A 20279-nucleotide genomic window follows, 5' to 3' on the forward strand; every position below is an offset into this window, starting at 1 on the left:
CTCATCTTCTCATTTATTTTCTATAGACAGTTAGCCTCAGAAACATCTCTTAGGTGCCCACTGCCACCGTCTAGACCCAGCAGTTACTGCCTCATACCTTGTCAGTAGCCATGGCTTCCTAACCCTTCTCCCTGTTTCCAGTCATTTCCCATCCATCCCATTTCTCTGCCACCAGACTAATCTAAAATCATCTATTTCACTGTTTTACTTTCTATTGTGTATGTTTCCTAAGATGCTCTTTACCTGGGTCTGCTTTGTGTCTTCCTTGACACTTCATTGTACACAGTAAATACTTGCTTAATAAGTGAGTGAGTGAAATCTGGAAACTGTATCATGTGAATTCACTGAAACTCTGCTGACTATCCTTTGGCCTAATACGCAGAGAATTAGCGGCTGATTCATATCTCTATTTAAAGAATGGAGAACTTGACCAGAAGTATTTTCATATTGCAGCTGCAGATAAACGGAAAAGAGAAAAACTTTTCATCTGGGCCTCAGTTTCTTTACTTTAGGATAGAGTAAATGCCACTTATATCATGGGTTTGTTGGAGGTATTCAATGTGATGCATTACGGCCCCCAGCTCAGGGCAGTAGTAGATGTAAAATCAATTCCAACTGAATCTTACTAAAAAACAAGATTGATGGATGGAATGAATTTGAATCAATATAATGAAATATTTAGGTATTTTATATAAATCACAATTTACAAATTCAGATTCAACTAAAATTTGGCACTAACTAGGACCACGGTGTTGGGTGTGTTAGCATATATCATCTCGTTTAATTTTCAAAGTAACCCTATGATATAGGGGGTATTTTCTCTAATGTACATGTAAGTTCAGCTAAGGAAAGGGAAAATGCCTCACTCAAGATCTGTTAGCGTATGCTGGAATCAGGATTTGCCTCTAAAATTTTTAATTTCAGGTCTTTTGCTTTTCCTGTGTACCATCCTCAAAGAGTTTTCTTATTAGTTTTTAAATTTTTATTATTTTTAGGTTTGCATTGTTAAAAGGCTCATTCACACTCTTTTTCTTTTATTGTTTTCTGTATGCTTATTTAAAAATCATTGTCCTTGTATTTGTATTCTTGGTGGTTGGGAGTGTCTCAAACATGGTCTCAGCTGGAGCAGCAGCGTATCTATTTACAAAAGGTGAGAAAATATTGTATTTCCAGTGTAAGTTGAATGTAAGTAGTGTACATTTCAGCCTGCATCTGTTTTAATGACTCTGTTAGTGCAAATGGGTTATTAAATGTCAGTGAATATCTAGGGAGTTGTTATAAACTAAAGATGTGCAGATGCTCTACTTCTGAAATGGTCATAGACCACATACTGTGCTGGATTCAACTTTTTAATACTTAGAAATATTGCAGAGATAACATTTTTATATACTTGACATTTTGTGAAAATAAAATTTGCAGCTATGAACAGCCCTCTTCCTTTTTTTTTTTTTTTTTTTTTTTGCCCTCTTCCTTTTATAATCTATCTGGCAATAATAGCTATAATTAGCTTTCATTGCACCATTATCAGAAAGGGAAAGTAAAATTAGCATTAAACATGTGTGAAAGTCAGTCTTTATATGGCAGCTGCATATATAAATTCTCTGGGAGAACTATCATACTTAGTGAATTTTAGAGGTATATTTAAAACATCTAATTGCCTTTGCTCTTTGGTTTAACCTTTAAATGCCATATTGTTCATAAAATCAATTTGCCTTCTCAACTAACCAAATATTTGTTGAATTTGTACTGTGAGCAATGAATTGTGTTAGGTGGTAGGAGAGGGTGCAGTTCCTCTCCTCCAGAAGCTGACATTTTAGTTGGGAGATGACCACACTGTACATATGCTGGTCCCTCTATCTGAAACGCCCTTTATCGCTCTCTTTCCCGTCCTTTGCCTGACGAGCTTCTAAGCATTTTGGAGGTTCAGCTACACATCTTCTAAGACGCCTTCCTGCCTGCTTCCCCGCTCCCCTGTCATTGGTACATTAAGCATCTCTCTATCACAATGTTTGTCACAGGGGATGATAATTGTTAGTGCGTTGGGTAACCTCCCAGATTGTGAACTCCTCGAGTTTATGAGACTGAATCTTTTGGGTTTGTTTTCTGAGGACTTGGAACATAGTATGTTCCTAATAAAAGCTTGTTGAATGAACAAAGATGCTGCAAACACATAGACAGCTAGTCATAGAGACTAATTGACAAAGGTAGCATGCAGTCAATGTAAAGAATAGCTTATAAACCAACACTAGGTTTTAGGAGGAGAAGAAAGACTAGATTGATGGTCAAGGAAGGATTCTCGACTGGGGGCCCCTCCGTGGGCGTGTGGCATTTGCCACGTGGGGCCCTGTGCTCAGAAGGGCTCCGCACTTGGCTTAATGCTCTGCTGTCAGGGTCTGAAAATTCTTAATCATTTTTCAACGAAGAATCCCATTTTTTCATTTTGCCAGCAACCACCAGAAGCTGGGGGAAGGGCATGGAACAGATTGTCCCTCACAGCCCTCAGAAGGAACCAACCCTGCTGCCATCTTGATTTCGGACTCTAGCCTCCAGAACCATGAGACCATACGTTTCTGTTATTTTAAACTACCCAATCTCTGACACTTTGTTACAGCAGCCCTAGCGCACCAATACAGACCCTACAAGAGCTCCCCATTGCTTGCTGGGTAAAGCCCAAAGTGCTTAACACAGCTAGAAGACCCACCACCACCTGGTCTCTGCTGCATTCTCCAGCCTTTCCTCTTTCTTTGCATCCTCCCCCCACCCCACCCCCACCCCCAGCTGCCTTGCACTCTTCACTGCAGGAGTGCTCAGCTGTATCAGGTTCTAGATGTTCCTTGCTTTCTGTCACCAACGATCTTCCGCACATGCCAGTCCCTTGCGGTCAGAGTACATTTCTGCCTTTCCATTCCATCTCATCCTTCAAGTCTCAGCTTAGTCCTCTTCATTTGTTTATTCAACAAATCTTTTCGAAATGCCAGGTATAGTATTTGGACGTTAACAAAACAAACACAGCCCTTGGCCTCATGGGATTCCCAGTCTCGCAGGAGAGACCAATGGCAAATGAGGCAACAGTGGACGAGCAACGTCAGCAGAATGTTGGGGGCCATTGAACAGGTGGACTGTGGAAAATGCCCAAGCACACATGACAGAGCTGGACCCCAAACCTGTAATGAGGGAAGGCAACACGAAGCAATTCAAAGCCCACCATAGACTCTCAGCAAAGCTCAGACCTCTGAGATACCATGTATCTTTGAAGGCAGGGGTGCAGGATAGAGCTATCAAACAGAAGCATGGGTAGAAAGCTTATATAAGGAGCACAAGACGTTCCTAACCCCATCCTGACCCCTACCTTGCTATAAAAAAGGGAGATTCATAGAAAAAGAAAGAGCTTTGAGTTATTTTTAAAAATGATAAAAGAAAGAAAATGTTCAATAGAAGTTTTGAAGAAAAGGTTAAAACACTTCCCTGACAGTAGAACAGGAAGGTCAAGAGGCAGAAAATTAGAAGATCAGTTTGGGAAGCCCAACATCCAAGTAAATCTAGTCTCAAGGAAAAAGAACATAAAAAAAGTAAGGAAAGGGAGTAAGAGAGAAAAAGGGAGAGAAAATTTATCAGAACTTAAATCTTTGAATTTCCAAATTAAGAGACCACTGAGTCCCTAGCACAGTGGATGGAAACAGGCCCACTTTAAGACATAGCATAAAATTTTGGAATGTCAGGCATATAGTAAAAACCCTAAATATTTCCAGAAAGAAAAAGTGACATGCAAGGGACTGTAAGTCAGGACCATAGGTCAGCAGATCTCTCAACAACAGCACTGGAACAATTTCTTCAGAATTTTGAAAGAAAATGATGGTGTGGACTTCCAAGAATGAAGGTAGACTATGTATGTTTTCAGCTATAAAACATCTCAAGAAGCTTCTGTCCCATGTAGTCTTTCTCAGGAATCTGCTGGAGGATATGCTTGTTAAGACAATGAAGTAGACCAAGAAAGTGGAAGGTCTGTGGTCCAGAAACAGAAGATCCAACCCACAGGGAGAAGGGGATTCCCAGGATGATGGTGAAGGGAAGCTTCTAGATGGCAGCTGGAAAGCAGGACCAGGCAGCAGGATGGAAGACTCTGGGAAGGACCTCTCCAGGAGGGAAAGAGAGGAATGGATTCATTTCCTGGTTTTTCAAATTGCGTTTTAGCTCTGTTGGAGAGTTTAGTACAGGATTACTGATGTGCACGTAGAAACCTAACAAATGAAAAAAGCAAGATACGGGAAAGGAAATATAAACATTTTGCTCTACATAACTATGAGTATTTACATAGTCATTGTCAAAACTGCACGTTGGTTTAAAGGTATTATAACCTATTTTAGAGGATGGTGGGAAGGCTGGTGTGTACACACTGGGGGAGGGAGAGGGTCAAATCTTCAGCTCCCAAGTAAGAAGTTAAAAAAGAATTGAACCTGAACAATCAAGACATAGTATAAGCATAGGCTCTAGAAATATGAAGTAGCAGAAGAAATAGCTAAACTGTTGAAAATAATTGTTTCTGGGGAATAGGAATCAGAGGTAGAGAAGGAGTGTGTCAGGAGACCAGTGTTTCATTATAAACCCGGAGGTAACGTTTGACTTCTAAAACGATATACATGTATTACTTTATTAAAAAATTCAAATGTATGTCCACACAAAGTGTGTGCACAAATGTCCACAGCAACGTTATTCATAATATCCGAATGGTGGAAACAACTCGGATGTTTATCTGTTAATGAATGGACCAATAAAATGTGGTGTATCTGTAGAGTGGCTATTATTGTCCCATAGGAAGGAATGAAGTACTCATCCATGTTACAACATGAATGAGCCTTAAAAACATGCTGCTAAGTAAAAGAAGCTAGACACTAAAGACCACATATTGTACAGTTCCATTCATATGATATGTCCGTAACAAGAAATCTGTAGGGACAAAAATTACAATAGTGGCTGAGGGTTTGGGAGGTTGGGGGTCAAATGGAGAGTAACTGCTGGTGCTTTCTCTTGGGGGGTGATGAAAATGTTCTGGAATTACATAGTATGATGGTTGCCCAACTCTGTCAGTATACTATAAGCACTAAATTTCACTTTTAAAAGGTGAGTTTTATGGTATGTGAATCATATCTCAATAAAGCCATTATTAAAAAAATAAAGGGGAAATGGGTTGCCAGAGGATAGAGTTGGAAGATAATATTTTTACTAAATAATTCATTGCATCTTTTGAATTTTGAGCCATGTGCATATATTATTAATCAAGAAATTAATTTTTAAGTTTAAATGGATAGTGTTTAAAACATGATGAAAGAGAATATCATAATCAACACTGTCGTATCCAACACTTGTTTTTGCCGAATCTCAACATTTTGCTGTGGACGTAGTTGAATTCTTCTGTCTCCCTTCCCACTACCTCCCTAACTTGCCAGAGTAGCCGTGTTCTTGAATTGGTATTTATCATTTCTCAGACATATTTTCATTATAAACACACACAGGTACAGACATATCCGTAAACCACACTAAATAGTTCTTTTAAATGTATACAAATATATTAGTAGTATTCCGCAACTTTTGCTTTACACCAACTTTATATTTTCAAAGTTCACTCTTACTTAGTCAATCTAGTTCCATTCACTCATTTTAACTTCTGGATACGGTACTGAACCACAGTTTACATATTCCCTCTCCTGTTATCTTCATATTTTTTCTGTCAAGCAAAATTGCAGTAAACATTCATTCATGCCATCCCGTCACTGGGCACTGCTGCTGCTCCAAGAGCCGTAAAGACCTGCCCGAAGTTGAGCTTATTTTTGGGAGGAGACAGTAAGCTTCATCTTTAACATGTGTGTTAGCAGGTGTTAAATCTGTGGAAGAACAGAGTGAGGATGATTGGAAACGACAGGAGTAGGAGTACAGTTTTAAATAGCTGGTCGTGGCAGGGGAAGTACAAGTCATCTGTTTCTGTGATACTGCTGCCTCGTAAACAACCCTGAATCTCAACTGTTTACAACAACAAACCTAGATTCCTGCGTCAGCCGGGATGGCTCTGCTTCAGAACATGGTGAGCTGGAGTTGGCCTGGGCTGCGGGTCAGTTTCAGGTTGACTTCATGCATCTCCTCATTCCCTTTGGACAAAGATGGGATTTTCTCACGGTAAATGTACTCAGAAGTACAGGCGACCCAGTTGAATCGTGTAGGCGTATTCAAGACCTCTGTTTGTGTCCTGTCTGCTAACGTTCCAAAGCTCAAGCAAGTCGCGTGCAATAAGCTCAGGTAGGAGGAGAAACATGCTCCACCTGCCTGAGTGGGAGGTCCTGAGCCATCTCACAGCAAGGATGTCAGTGTATAATTCTGTAGTGGAGAAGTAGTGTAGAATTGGAAACTATAATTTTTAAAAATTGAAGGAAGAAAAGAAAGCTAATACCTAATTCATAGGATTATTGTGAAGAATAAATAAAATAATGTATGTGAACAGTCTAGTCCAGAGCCTGGTATAAATATTACAAGACTAGTTAACACATATAGCATTTCCTATGTGCCACACACTCTTCCCAGTTCTCTACATGTATCAGTCGACCTCACCCTCACAACAGCGTAGAAAACAGACACTGTTCTTATCCCCATTTTCTAGATGAGGGAACTCAGGCCAGTGAAATCAAATAATTTGCCCGAGGTCACATAACTAATACAATAGTAGAGATGAGGTTTGATAACCAGACGAGTGGCCCAGCATCTTTACTCTTAATCACTCTGCTATGATCCCCCTGCATGCCTCCCAGACCCCAAGTCTGGGTTAATGCTGTGTGTTCTCACGGGCACCCAGCTTTGCTTTTGTCATGGTTCTGAGTACCACTGTGAGGTCACTTGTCTGCATCCTTGAATACAGTGGACATTCTGCCAAGGCGGAGATTGTGCTCACCTTAATTACTCTCATTCCCTGCCCATCAAATATCAGGGGGAGGGGATGGGCAGTAGAGTGAGGCAGAGGCATTTTCCCCTTTGAACAATCCCCACAGTGCGTGAAGGGGAAGTGGGGAGAGTATAAGCCATTAAAGATGCTAGAAAAACATGAGATAATTGATGGAGCAAGGTATCTAAGTAAGTAGAAGATATAAGATTAAGATTAAAATGAGGAACTATTGACCTTGAGAAGATAGAAGAACACCTTCTCTTTTAAGAGTGAAAGAGAAGGAAAAGATGGGTCTTTTAATTTTTTTAATATTCCATAAGAAAACAAGTTGTCCCATTTATTGAAGAACTGGTCCCCATTTATTTTAATGCTTCCTTATGCCAAGTTCACACGTACACAGGGAATTGTTTTTGATCCATTCCCTTAACCAGTACATACTCTTTGTAGTATTTCTACTATAGCTCTGTAATATACTTTAATTCCTAGTACCCTTCTTGATATATTTCAGAACTGTATTTGGTTATTCTCGTGCAGTTATTCTTCCTTACATATTTTAGATTTGATATTTCAAGGGCCATAAAATCTGTTGGCATTTTAATTGGAAATGAATTGAATTAATAGACTAAAATGGGGAAATTCACATTTTCAAGAAAATGGCCATGTCTATCCATATATTTTCCTATTTTTTGGTCAATTATTTTATGTCCATGTATAAAATTTTATAACTTTTTCCATATAGGTTTTGCCTATATTTGTATTACAAATGCTACTACTACTACAAAAATTGAGCCAGATATCATTTTAAGCAATTTGCAAGTATTAGTTAACTTAATCTGTACGTTAACCCTCTGAGAAAAGTGTCAATTATTATTCCCATTGAAAAGATGGGTCTTGTGAGAGTTGAGGCTAGAGAAGGAAGCTCACACCAGATGACTCGGATCATCTCAATCAACAAGGGGCAGGAATATTGGGCCAGGAAAGGATGCAGGCTGGTAGGGAGATAAAAGCAAGAGGAGAGAGTTTGGAATAAATGTCTAACTTTTGGGTTCTGTGATCTCTTTAATACCATGATAAATAGTATGATGGACCCAGAAAAAAGCACATATATACAAAATCATGCATAAAGAGTTAGGGGTCTATGGACCCCAGGTTGAGAATACCTGTTCTCGGGAATTAATGAAATTGAATAAAAGCATTTCTAAGAAGTAATTTGAAGGCAAACAGCTTGAATTTATAGCATTTCAAGTCTATGTTTCTGGGACTTCCTTCAGCAACATTCAGTAGCTGGGGAGTAGCAGCTGATGCGGTTTTAGGGATTGAGGCTGTGAGCTCCATAGCCACCCAGGGTGGGATAAAGTAAGGAGGGCAGTAGGGGTAGAGAGAAGGCAAAGCACAGGCCAGTTAAGAGGCAGAGGTGGCAGTGGAGGCATGTGGATGGTGGGGTAGGAAGTGGGAGAGGTCCTCTCTGGGTGTAGGCCATCAGGGGGGCATGACCTACAGAGAACGTAAGAATAATAAAACGAAAATCAGTCTGCTGTCTATTATCATGATGCACAAGCAGTTCTAAACACTGACAGTGATAAAGTATTCCTCTTCAAGAAAGCCTTGGTCTAAGACCTAAACAGCTGACTGCCGCCGGGTAGCCTTGTGCCACTTGAGGCAGATAGAGAGATTACGATGGAGGGAGTGGTCCAGGATGTGGGTGAGGCAGTGGTGGGAGGCTGAGGTGGGGACCACAGCTGAGCGGGTGCTAGAGAGGAGGGTTCCTTCAGGTGGGTGTTTGCAAGCAGCAGAATTCAATGGCTTTCATCTCCTAGAATCTAGATGTTGACTGGAATCCAACGAGCTTTTTTTTTTCTTTTTGACTTGAATCAGCTGCTAGGCATAACCGCACATTTCACCCTCTTCAAACATCAGCTCTGCTCACATCTGCATCTGCCTCGATGTTCCACTGCCTTTTTCACCCCTTTTTGTAGCAGATGGCATTTATTTACTTACATGCTTTTCTCCTCTACAGACTGTGTGCTCCTTAAGAGCAGCGATTGTGTCTTACTCATTTCTGAATCACCAGAGCCTCCAGACAGGCACTCAAACACCTACTGAACCCATGCACAAGTGTATTTTGCTCTTGTTTTAGATTCCTCAGATGTCCGATGACCAGGCACCAGTAGCCGCCATGCTGCTGCTCTCCTCCCAGGTAAACGAAATGAGTCTCCGTTCTTCTTTATGAAGTGTTACTGCCACACCTCCATTCCATCCTGAAACCACAGGGATGCAATTAGGGAGATCCACAGTATCTCGCGTATTTTCATCCTTCAGACCATCAAGACAGTATCTGTGCTGCTGCAGAGTCCTGACTGATGACTGTTCACCCCAGAGTGAAGACCACCAGCATCTGGCCGCTTTGTCGTGTGATCAGCCCTGTCACAGTGATGCATGGTCATGTCTCTGGTGTCCTGAAAGAACTTAGGTGCCTCTTGAACCCCACCCCCTGCAATGAATTACTTGGGAGTAATTATGCAATGGAGAAAACGGGGTTCAATTCCCCCCCTCAGTCTTCCCTGGGGAGTCACAAGAAAGTTGACAGTTCTCTGTGAGGTGAACCACTTCTAGAATGGACTGAATCTCCACCATCTATTCCTATTCTTCTGCCCACCCTCTCCACCAAGATGGCCCCTGGAGGGTTCTGACCAAGACACTGCCACACCACTGACTAATGAAGTAGAGAAACCAGAACAGCTTGGTCTGATATTTGAGGTTGGAAGCAGGAACTTTCTAGAGGAGAAGTCAAAGAAGCAAAAGGAGTATAATGGCAGCCCCCCAACCATAGTACCCACTGGTGGGGTCCCAGGCCCCTCGCAAACACAGAAGCGTATTGAGCAATCGAGCATCTTCAACTCACCATCCGAGCTGGAGCAGAGCCTCAGATTCTCATTCCTCAATAGCAGGCTGGGTGCTGGAGCTGCACACAGGCTCTGGGCAACACGGAGACAGACTACGTGTAATGTTTGGTCAACATGACTCAGGATACCATACAACCTTCACATCCTCTGTTAGGCTGTGAGCGCTTGAGCACTTCCACGTGAAGATGAGAATTAGCCCTCAGGACGAGCATTCGGGGTTTGGGCATAGAACTGAGATATTTTAATTCTCTTGCTAATTTTATAAAATGTGCATTCAAAAAATAAGTGTGGTCTCTAGGAAGGAATTCAGCAGCATTGGACTATAGCAGCTGCCTAAGTGATCCGCTGGTGCTCTTTGTAGGAAGCGTCTAAATAATTGAAATCTTTAATTGGGTTAAAGAGATCCCTAGTACATAGGTGCTCTATAAATAAAAGAATGAGTAAATAATATGGTGACCTTCCCTTTCGGGCCCTTCCCCTTAAAGAGATCATTTTGTTTCGTTTGCACCAATAAGATCACTGTTCAGGGACTCTTGAGAGGGGTTTGGTTTCACCTTGGGGTGGGGCTTTCCCAAGGAACTCCCTTTTAGCTTGTTTCAGGGATGCTGCCACCTCTTCCCTTGGCTCTTTCATTAAAAATGAATAATTTGTTTATCTTTACTGTAAGTAGCTAGGCACCAGAGCATTGCATTCGCAATTAGGGGCAGATCAAGAAGTCAGGGTAGCAGGCTGACCTTGCCTTGTTATCTGAAATCAACAGGTTTAAGTAGCCCAATGCCTACAAGACAGCTAGAGGGGAAAGAAAGGGAAGGAGAGAGAAAAATGCTCATAAAGAGGAAGTGGTAAGAGGCTTCTAAATTTCAGTGTGACCTGTCAGGTGATTTTTGCAGGGGAGGGGACATGAGAAAAAAAAAACCACGTTAAGTAAAAATGTCCTTATAAAGACAAAATCTATTTCTTTCCTGCCTGATGATTTGTCATTCTAGTCACTTCCTGCCTTGTGACCACACACCCGGGGTTGACAAAGTTGTTCTGCAGATCAGAAAGAAGGGAGTTTCTGGTCACATACCAGTACCACTGAGAACAGTTTTGCTACCAGGTAAATTTCCTTTGTCTTTTTGTCATTTCTAAGTGCTTATGATGTTTTGCTTGTTGGGTGGCTCTGGTTCTGTGGATTGTGGATTTTGCCCCCAGGGGACTAGAGATCTGAGCACCTGTCGCCCTTGTCCGCTATGAGCCAGGGCACCGTTTAACTGCCCAGCAAAGCTCCAGCCACATCTCGTGGCCGCCCAGAGTGGGACCCTCCCCTCCGCTCTCTGGGGTGGCTTCTTCTCCAATTATATGCAGTTATCACCCCCCCCCCCAAAAAACTATGATTTTTGCTTCCTTTTTAAACCAAACCATGTTCTGATTTATTTCTATTGCTTTATTTCTGGGAGGCTATTTACTGTGATTTGATCTACTTTCAAATGTTCTCGGGAAAGTGGACATCGATCGTTTAGATGCTGTTGCACATTGGCCTAATGGGGATAGTTTAACTTTAGCTCCTGTGGTTCTGTTTTTCTAAAAAAACTCCTTTACAGTACTTTAGTGGATGTGCTAACGTCTTGAGTCGTATGTTAGTGTGCTACTGGTTATTTGAGTGATTTTGGGTACCGCCGGTTTTCAATGGGTGTGTTTAATAACCACATGGAATTAGAGGCTGTCTCTTCTCCATTTATTCTCTAAAAATAAAAGCAATTTGTGTTGCTTAGTTGTACTGTTTTGTAGAATTGTCTGAACTATTTGGTATCCCTGTGATCATACAAATGACCATTAATTATGGAAGAAAGGCTTCAGTCTATAATAGAAATTCTTATAAAGTTGATATGGGATATTTATTCCAGAAACTTTATGGAAACATAGACTTTGAAACTTGTAGCCTCAGCCTTTATTAATTACCATTATTCAACAATATTTAGTACCATTGACAGGTGATAAAAATAAAAGCCATCCAGACTGCAAATGGATTCATTTATCCGCACACTTAATGAAAACCCAATTTTTCTTAATCAAGTTATAGCAACTTGTTTCTAAAATTACCTCCTCAGGACAACTTAAAAAAAAAACAACTGTCGTTAAACGAAGGTGATTTATCCACACGTCTTGATTTTGAATTTATGTAATTTATCATAATTGGTTTCTAGTAAATAAAATGGTTTAAAGAACATCTACACAGGCAAATTTCAATGGAATTAACTGCTTACCTATAAATGTGAATTTCTGAAGTTGTAAAATGTGATCATCAATATTGTTTGACGCGTCTCACCTGAATAGTTTTTTGTTTGTTTGTTTGTTTTTTGTGGTACGCGGGCCTCTCACTGTTGTGGCCTCTCCCGTTGCGGAGCACAGGCTCCGGACGTGCAGGCTCAGCGGCCATGGCTCACGGGCCCAGCCGCTCCGCGGCATGTGGGATCCTCCCGGACTGGGGCACGAACCCGTGTCCCCTGCATCGGCAGGCGGACTCTCAACCACTGTGCCACCAGGGAAGCCCCCTGAATAGTTTTAAACTAGCAAAAATGTGGAGCTGAGGGAGAAGGACTTGGACCCCTAAAAATAACAGATTAAAACTATGCTATGTCTTATTTTAAGTAAAAATATTGATGAGAATAAAATGAATTAGGATGCAAAGGTATGTCAGTATTTTCCTTACATCGGGAGGAAATAAAAATGGAATCAAGTTTAGATTGTTAAAGCATCAACCTGATATCCATTTCTCTTCATTCTTGTTCACTCCCAGCAACATCAGGGAAGAAACTTCTGGGTCTTGCCCTTTGTACAAGCACTGCTGAGGTGGGACATTTCATTAGCTATCCCAGGGATGCTTTCTTTTGTCACATTTGAAATTTTGACTCCTTCATAAATTGTGCCTTGAAATAATCGGTAATTTGGGAAACAATTTCCGTGTTTTAACACCATTTCTAATTCTTTTGCTGAACCCTTTGGGGAATGGGAGGCCACAAAGTAACTTTCTCATTCAAATGTATCTATTTAAATTAGGACAGAACAAGTAGTAATACCACTTAAAATTGATACGTACTTACTATGTAAGCTACTCTTCATGCATGACCTCATTTAATCCTCCCAACTACCTTTAGAGATGAGGAACAGGCTTAGATGGTTGAAGGACACGGCCCAAGGTCACAGGGTGAGGGGCAAGGGCGGTAGGTAGCCAGGATTTCCGGCTGCATTCTGCTTCTCTGTAAGCGTCCGTCTATTCCAGAGCCTATCTTCCCCACCAGCATCTTTTTCCCAGATGTACCGCGTTATAGGCTTTTCGTTCTGAAGCTGACTGAAGAGATCTTAGCATTCATGATTTGAAGAGAGAAAGAAAGAAGACAACAGTTTGCAATAAACCCAGAAACTTTTTCATACATAAGAGGTATCACTGTGGGTTTCATATAATAATAGAATGAAGTGTTTTCTTTTAAGTAATGCATAATTTTACTCAAGAATTGTGTGCCTTCACAAACCTGCCTCAGCCACTTTCCCAACCTTATTTCTTGTCACTTCCTTCTGCTCTAGCTGCCACCTCCCACCTCTCCCCCTCCCCCCTCCACTTACCCACATGTCAAGTGCACAAGTCCACAAACCACCAGAAAGTTCCATGCTCTTTCACTCCTTTTCACTCCAACTGCCTTTCCAAGTGCTTTCTTCTTTATCTGTGAAACTTCTGGTCACTTTTTAAGGCTTATTTCAAGAAACCTGTCCTTTTGCAGGGCTTTCCTACTGGTTCTTGCCTCCACCGATTCTTCTGCGTGTGTTTGTTTAATGCTTTGAGTTTAGAGTAAGTAGAGCAGTAATCATATTGTTTTCCTTTCGAGTCCTTAATTTGCTGACAGCCTGAGCTCCTTCTCTGTTTCTCCTGGCATGTAGTAGGTACTCATGATATTTACTGAATTTTTTCTCAGTTCCTTAGATACGCATAGAAGTCTTTTTTTAATTTCACTTGTTAACCTAATATTTACTGAGTTCCCCCAGTGACTGCTGTGAACGGAGATATAACACCATTACAGTATTTTGCTTTCTAACATGCTTCCTTTTTGTCAAAGCACTATTCTTCATTTTAGTCTCAAAGCACTAAATAGACATTGACTTCAAGGCATTTAAGGAATTGTCCAATGACCACAGCCAGCAGGCAAAATTAATCTTATTATTTTAGTTTAAATACATTAATTGAGCTAAAGCTTAGCTACCCTTACCAAAATTACGTACCTGATAATAAGCATATTGGATGACCGAGAGCACAGGAACAGATACCATTCACTTTTATTTATTCATTTTGCACTCTTCTCAGAAAATTCTCAAGTCAACGTCTCCTTGTTACCAAAAAAGTGAAGGCTCCTCTGCGTATATGGGGGAGATGGCAAATGAATTCTAAAATCAGGTTAGGTAAAATAAAACTAAGAAATTTTCTCCTAAGATTATATTTATGAAGAGTCAAAAATTTATAAAATAAAATTATAAAATCTGATGACTTTATGACTAATAGATTTTATAGCAAAGTGACATTATTTAGATTCATGTAATTGTCTCCTTAGGATATTTTTTATTTGCTAGTTTTCCAACTCACGGATATCATCAAATTAAATGATTCTATTCCATCTGCGGGTGAACCCTGCAGAAATAAAAATTAGAATTAGAGTCCACCAAAATATAAAACTAATCAGTGTCAGCAGACTCCAAGAGTTTCAAGTTTCCCTGTTTTACCAGATGGCAATGCACTTCTTAAAAGAGTTCATGTTTCACATTGTTTTCATTTTGAAGTATAAGAAGTTACCACCCAATCAGATATTCATCTTCTAGGAGCATCTCCCTACGGCTGCTGTGACCACTGGGCTCCCCAGATGGCAACTCCCCGTTGCTTTCCTCAGTTGCCTCCTGGTTGAACTTCCTTATGCTGTTGACTGTTCCCATTGTTTTGTTTGTCAATTTCAGTCATTACATCAGTTTTCCCAGCAATTTCATAGTCACTCCACCTTGTAAGATACTGTAAGCAGCAGATGGGGAACAAAGAATTTCCATTCATCATCCTGATAATAACAGCTTAGCCTTCTATACTACTGTTTTGGATTGAGTGTTTTTCTAAGTGTTTTGACCGTATCAATACATTGAGTCATCACAACCCTGTGAGGTAGGTATTGGTGTTACCTTAGTGTTGGAAGGCAAGTTAATCCATTCAAGTATGTTATTACTTTAATTTTCTACAATTGAATCAATTTTATATTAACCACTGAATTCCAGGGGAAACCTCCTGGAATAAACAGGCAGCGGGCCATGGTGCTTATTTGTACCTGGACCTGGAGTTGCACGCAGATAATAATAATTTATCCTAAATAAATGCATCTGTATCGTTAATTGCTTTTATTAAAGACTATTCTTTGTCAACATCATCATCATCAGTATTTACTCAGCCCCTCTGCCCTTGACTGTTCGGTTTTTACCAACTTATAGACCTGTGTATAGGTCACAGAACATGATCTCTACCCTCAAAAGCTTTGAGAAGTTCTCAGTCATAGAAGACTAGAATACTTGAGTCAGGTGGCATTCCCATTTTCTAACTGTTGTGATCGATAGACGTGAATAAATTAAACAATTTAGTGTTTATACCCAAGCACACATATCTATAATTACATAGTAATGGCCAAATATAGGTGTCCTAAAAAATGTGAAAAAATGAAAGATTGTTTTAATTGTGAGCTGAAGAATAGAGGTAAAAAGTGACCCACTTACTGAGTTAAAATAAGTTTTGCTCAACTTCAGAGCCACGCCTGCCTCAGCCCCACCTTAAGTTATAAGGAGGCTTGTTTCTCAAATATGGTCAGTTGTTTTTTCTGGCAGAAGGAAAAGCTAAGATACTAAATTGAGGAACTTGCAAAGAAAGCCACAGTTTTGTGGTTGCAGCATTGATTCTTGTTTTAGTCTAGCACCAGTTCCACGGACAGATGGACACACTTGCATGCTCTCTCCATCTCTTTGTCTGTCTGTGTGTCTCCCTCTCCCTCTCTCTCTCTCTCTCTCCCCCTCTCCCTCTCTCCCCCCACCTCGCTGTCTCTCTCTTTCACACACACACACACACACACACACACACACACACACACACACACACACACATCCTCTCGACTGGCTGAGCTAAAATGGAAAAGAGATTACATTCTCCACAGGCAGAAAAGCCAAGATGCCAAATTTGGCCAGCAAATTAATGTGGCATGTGAATTGCAATCTCTAAGATAATTTCTTTTCCCTTTTTCTCTGGTTGCACTTTCAAGAGGGAAGTGAATGAATGGACTAATTACTTTACAATTAAATCATACCCTGCATTTTGATTCCTCAGTCTGGTAGTTGTCTCCAGTATTTATCCAAACTGTGTTTCTGAATGAATGAAGTAAAGAGGCGCACAAGTGCATCTGTATAAAATTTGCATCCTCTGCCTTTTCGCCGTTCCTCAGGCAAAATTTAGAATTAGAACTGCATCTTTGTTAACCTCAGGTGTCACGTTTTAAAATGTGGATCCTTGATGTCATGGGCTCACATTACCTTCACCAGGAGGCAATGTGATTAAGAAAGAAGAGTGGAAAGTACATTCCTTATGGAGAAAGCTACATAATAGATGCAAAGAGAAAGTAAGAAAAAATGAGGAACATGTATGCAGTTTTGCATTATTGAGCCCCTTTTTCTTCATCTCAAAGATGTAAATGGGGCTTCCCTGGTGGCGCAGTAGTTGAGAGTCCGCCTGCGGGTGCAGGGCACACGGGTTCGTGCCCCGGTCCGGGAGGATCCCACATGCCGCGGAGCGGCTGGGCCTGTGAGCCATGGCCGCTAAGCCTGCGCGTCCGGAGCCTGTGCTCAGCAACGGGAGAGGCCACAGCAGTGAGAGGCCCGCGTACCGCAAAAAATAATAATAATAAAATAAAATAAAAATAACTGGCTTGTGTACGTCAAAAGTATTAAGGATAGGGCTTCCCTGGTGGCGCAGTGGTTGAGAGTCCGCCTGCCGATGCAGGGGACACGGGTTCGTGCCCCAGTCCGGGAGGATCCCACATGCCGCAGAGCGGCTGGGCCCGTGAGCCATGGCCGCTGAGCCTGCGCGTCCGGAGCCTGTCCTCCGCAACGGGAAAGGCCACAACAGTGAGAGGCCCGCGTACCGCAAAAAAAAAAAAAAAAAGATGTAAATGAACTTTCCCTTCATTTCCAATGCTTTATAACATTAATTTTCTTTTCCCTTTGGAAAGATGGAATATCATGGGCACCTTTGATGACTTTTTTCAGATTTTTTTCCCTTCCCTCATTGTCTTTCAAGTTGAGATTTTTCATCAAATATCCCTGATGCTCTGTTTCTTTCCTGTGACCACAGAGGAAGACAGTTGAGACTCTTAATCTGTCTGGTGATTGAATATAATGTATATAATATAAAATGTATTAAATATCATATATAATGTCAGTTTTTAAAGCTTGTGAGTCTGAGTGTCTGCAGTTTCTGTGCATGAGACAAACAGGTATGGTCTAAAGAAAAGAGCAAATTTGGAGGCAAATTTTTTTTACTAATTGTGGAGCCCAAGCAAGTCTCTTAAGCCCCCTGACGCTCAGTCCCCTCATCTCTGAAATAGGGAAAAGTACTGTCTGTCCGCTGGGTCTGCTCTTGGGTCCATCTCCCCTTCCATTTCCCCATTTCATCAGTCTGTGTGTATATCTCACTCTGCTATGCTCACCATCGCTGCTGACTTACTGAGCCCTCAGTATTTGCTAGGCATTGTGCTAAGCTCTTGACATATATTTGCTCTTATATTTCCACACAAAAGCTGCCTGGGGTTGATGTTCTCATCTTCTTAGAACAGACGATCAAACTGAGGTTCAGGGAGGCTTAAGTCCAAGGTTACAGAGCTAGTCAGAGCCGAGATTCACACCTTGCCTCTTTTCCATTTTAATATTCACAGTTTCTTAAACATGTAAACCATGTCTGTTTTCACTGCATTGTATTTTCTAACGTGGTCCACTGGCTACTTTCTAATTAGTCTAAATATTCCTTTCTGTGGTTGAATATTCAATGATTATTCCTAATTTTCCATCAGGCGGAGATCCCAACTCTGCCTTTGATGGGTCCGCCGCTATATCAAACAAATAAATGCTTGAGGATATTATGGTACAGAGTTCTTAAGGGTTATGAAGCATTTACGCTATTTAGTTATTTAAAATTTTGACAAAAGAAATGTCATAGCATATCCCATTAGTAAATTGGTATTGGTAAATATTTGCCCACCGAACTGTGGCTTCCAAGAAAGTGTAGATAAATCTAGTCTATCAAATGAATACAAATTCCTGCCTCAGTTTATCTGTAACTGCTTGTTTTGTCTTTTATGAGAATGAGCTGGTCCTTAGAAATCCTAAAAGAACTACCCCAAGGAGCCCATAGAAAATGAGGTCACATTATCGAGAGTAAATAGAAGCTTCTGTTGTCATTGCTGGTATACAGATGTCAGCTGCATGTTGTCTTGGTGTTTTCCCATCAGCTCAGACCACAGCAGAGAAAGTGCCTGGAGAATTCCGGAGTGGGTAAGAGATAGAGGCAGAGAAGTGGCCAACAGACTCAGTCCCCAGGTACTGGTGTACCTGAGAGTGAGGAGAGACATAGCCCAATGGTCTTCATCACAGATGCCCAAGATCCTTTTTCATTTCATGTCCCACAATGGATGTGTGGGCTTTTCTTAAGATTGCTATACATTTTCCCACTCTGGCCACACTTCCTCAACTGTCAGAAGGTACTTTCCGCGATAAGTATTTCAGGCAAGACTAAGCCCAGAGCCCCTTGACCGCTCAACATGAGATCAGCCAATACCGATGCTGTTGGCTTCTAGCTGGTATCATCTTCTAATTCCGCAATTGCTTTTGAAACTGCCTTCAAGGACTCTGGAGGAGAGATGTGGTACAAGCGCCAGAGCAACCAAGCTAAGATCATTTGAAGATAAAGCGTAGGTGTGAAATCTAGATTTACACCTATCCACACATGTGACATATATACAATTAAGTGTGACTTTTAGACAGTGACTCTAGGTAATATTTCATATAGTTTATAGTGGAAATTGGGTTTGTTCCCCAAGATAATTTTGTAAAAGTTCTGGGTTTTTTTATTTTCTCCTTCCTTCCTTCTTCCCTCCCTCCCTCCCTCCCTCCCTCCTTCCCTTCCTTCCTTCCTTCGCCAAGCACTGTTGTATACAATTTAAACACTTTATCTAATTTCATTCTAACGCAACTCTTATGGAGTGAGCACCGTGACTGCATTATTAATATCCCCTTTGTACATATGAAGAAACTGAGGCTCAGAAATTTTAAGTAGCGTGTACTCAAGCACACAGCAAGAAGCTGTTGCATCAGAAAATCCAGCATCTTTTCACCAAGCCATGTTGCTTCCTAGTTCGTTCTTTTTTATGTATATAGCAAGCTTCATTTCATGAAGGAAGATAAGATCGTTAACGAACAGATGAGGTTTGTGAGACGCCTATGATGCCTTTTCACACTTGCTTAGACTGGGAGAAAGTGGGTCGTGTTCTAGCACAGGTGAAGCTGTAAACTAAGCCAGTGCTGTTCTTAAAACGAGTGGAAGAAACTCCTCCCCTCATTCTCTCCATCCACATATTGAAGATGTGAAGTACATTTCATGGACGGTGCATCTCAGGGTTTTTTTTTTTAACCTTTAAGTTGTTTAAATGTTCATTGACTTGTGTTTTTCCCGTACTTTGGTTACACCAAACTAAGCTTCCGGAGGCTCTACTCCTCTTTTCTGACGAGTCACTGACTCACTTTGAGACTTTGGGGAACAAGTTCGCTTTTCAGAACCCCCATTTTCCCGTTTTCTCGCACATCAGGACCACAATGCCTGAGGCTTCCCCAATTCAGAGCGATGTAAGCCTGGGCCAGTTACTTAAATCTCAGTTCCCTCATCTATAAAGAGGAAATCATCGTAATGCTCCATAGAATTGTGGTGGAATTAAATGTGATAACGCATATAAAACATTCAGCATTGGGTAAGCACTCAGTAAACATTAGTTTGTCTTCCATTTGTCCTTTAGCTATTGTTTTCTCTGGCTCCAACATAGATAAACTTTCTGTGGAGAGAATATGGGTTCATCATTCTACATGAATAAGGAAAAGACTGACCTTTAAGCTCTCTCCTCTTCATCTGTGGAAACCCAGGTCACATGTCACTTCTCCCCGGGGCGCACGCGTGGCTCCCCAGGGGAGAGCTGTTTTCCCCATTCCTGTGGATCTAAAAAGTCCCCCTGTATTCTAGTGACGGGTGTCTCTCTCCCCTACTAAACAGGCCAGGACCACATCTTCTGTCTGCGTCGCCAGCATCTAACCCACGACCTAGCATATAGTAGGTACTCACTTGGCAGATGTTTAGTGAAAGAAGAAAC

General features: G+C 41.2%; 1 protein-coding gene across 1 annotated transcript in view; it reads left to right on the forward strand.

Moving 5' to 3' along the window:
* The first annotated feature begins 10400 nt into the window (after positions 1 to 10400).
* Positions 10401 to 20279, forward strand: part of LCP1 (lymphocyte cytosolic protein 1) — a 54748-nt gene continuing 44869 nt past the window's right edge. The window contains exons 1-2 of the mRNA XM_065896199.1: positions 10401 to 10705; positions 10815 to 10927. The gene's annotated coding sequence lies outside the window, so the exon portion shown is untranslated. The remainder of the gene's footprint in view (positions 10706 to 10814; positions 10928 to 20279) is intronic.

This window comes from Phocoena phocoena, chromosome 18 (genome assembly GCF_963924675.1).
Source record: "Phocoena phocoena chromosome 18, mPhoPho1.1, whole genome shotgun sequence".
In the NCBI taxonomy this organism is placed as follows: domain Eukaryota; kingdom Metazoa; phylum Chordata; class Mammalia; order Artiodactyla; family Phocoenidae; genus Phocoena; species Phocoena phocoena.